The sequence below is a fragment of the Sturnus vulgaris genome, unplaced genomic scaffold (genome assembly GCF_052056855.1).
Source record: "Sturnus vulgaris isolate bStuVul1 unplaced genomic scaffold, bStuVul1.hap1 Scaffold_156, whole genome shotgun sequence".
NCBI classification, from domain to species: Eukaryota; Metazoa; Chordata; class Aves; order Passeriformes; family Sturnidae; genus Sturnus; species Sturnus vulgaris.
In genome coordinates, this window is record NW_028276073.1 from 445,001 (window position 1) to 447,031 (window position 2,031).

The following is a 2,031-nucleotide window of genomic DNA, read 5'->3' on the forward strand; positions in this document are numbered from 1 at the left end:
TCGGCCGGCAGTGTTACCGGCCGGCCTAATGCTGGGTAGACCTGTTGCCCTCGGCCGGCCTTTGTACCTGACGGCCGAATGCTGGGTAGACCTGTTGCCCTCGGCCGGCCTTTGTACGTGGCAGCCTAATGCTGGGTAGACCTGTTGCCCTCGGCCGGCCTTTGTACCTGACGGCCGAATGCTGGGTAGACCTGTTGCCCTCGGCCGGCCTTTGGACGTGGCGGCCGAATGCTGGGTAGACCTGTTGCCCTCGGCCGGCCTTTGGACGTGGCGGCCGAATGCTGGGTAGACCTGTTGCCCTCGGCCGGCCTTTGGACGTGGCGGCCGAATGCTGGGTAGACCTGTTGCCCTCGGCCGGCCTTTGGACGTGGCGGCCGAATGCTGGGTAGACCTGTTGCCCTCGGCCGGCCTTTGGACGTGGCGGCCGAATGCTGGGTAGACCTGTTGCCCTCGGCCGGCCTTTGGACGTGGCGGCCTAATGCTGGGTAGACCTGTTGCCCTCGGCCGGCCTTTGGACGTGGCGGCCTAATGCTGGGTAGACCTGTTGCCCTCGGCCGGCAGTGTTACCGGCCGGCCTAATGCTGGGTAGACCTGTTGCCCTCGGCCCGCCGTGTTACCGGCCAGCCGAATGCTGGGTAGACCTGTTGCCCTCGGCCGGCAGTGTTACCTGACGGCCGAATGCTGGGTAGACCTGTTGCCCTCTGCCGGCCGTCTTTCCGGCTGGCCTAATGCTGGGTAGACCTGTTGCCCTCGGCCGGCCCTGGTACCGGCCGGCATAATGCTGGGTAGACCTGTTGCCCTCGGCCGGTCTTTGTCTCTGGCCGCCCGCGGCGTGGTAGTCCTGTTACCGTCGGCCGGCCTTGCAGCCCGGCCGCCGCGCGATGGCGCCCCGTCTCTTCCATCGGACGCGCGGCCCCCTTGTCGTCTCTGCAGCGGCGAGCACGCCTTCGGCGGTCGGCCTGCACGTCCGGCATGACCGCGGGCACTGGCAGCCCAGCAGGCAGCCCTGCTCTCGCGTCTTCTTCCCCCCGGCGAAAGGCGGGGCGTGAAGGCGGGCGACTTTCGGTCCCAGCCGTGCCCAGGTGTCCCTGCCGGCTCCGTGCGCCAGCATCCACTGGCGAGCTCCGCCGGCCTCTTCCCCAGCCGCGGCCCCTGTCCGCTCCGCCGTCATGGTGCCGGCACCCCACTTCCCCAAGCGCTCCCCGACAGGAGCAGGCAGCGTTGTCGCGCCCCCTCCCCGTGCTCGAATGGACCGCGGCCCTGCTCCGGGCTTCATTTCTGCAGCGCGCTCGCTCGCTCGCTCGCTCGCGCGCTCCCTCCCTCCCCCCCCCCTCCCCCCTCCCCCCGGCCGCCCACCCGCCGCGCTGCCGCCCTGCCGCAGGCTTGAGCGGCGCCGGGGCGGAGGAGGAAGGAACGCCACCAAAGCAAAAGGCTCCGAGAAAGCTGAACAGAGAGCTTCTTTGACCAGGGACAGACGGCGCCAATCATCCCGCCGCCATCCCTGCTTGTGCACCAGGCTCTCCGCCTGCCGACCTCGGCATCAGCCTCCCGCCGCCGCCGTGTAAACTGCCCGGTGGGACCGTGGGCGGGGGCAGGAAGAGGCTGAAAGTGCTGCCAGGGAGGCTGATGGCGGAGGGCGGGGTCGCCCCCAACCGACAATGGGCAGGGCCCGAGGCAGTCTGAAAGCGCTGCCAGGGAGGCTGATGGCGGAGGGCGGGGTCGCCCCCAACCGACAATGGGCAGGGCACGAGACCGTCTGAAAGCGCTGCCAGGGAGGCTGAGGGCGGGGGGCGGGGCGCCCCCAACCGACAATGGGCAGGGCCCGAGGCAGTCTGAAAGCGCTGCCAGGGAGGCTGAGGGCGGGGGGCGGGGCGCCCCCAGCCGACAATGGGCAGGGGCCCGAGAGAGTCTGAAAGCGCTGCCTGCTGACGGCGGGGGGCAGGGCGCCCCCAGCCGACAATGGGCAGGGGCGGGGGAAAAGTCTGAAAGCGCTGCATGGGAGGTTGATGGCGGAGGGCGGGCTCGCCCCCA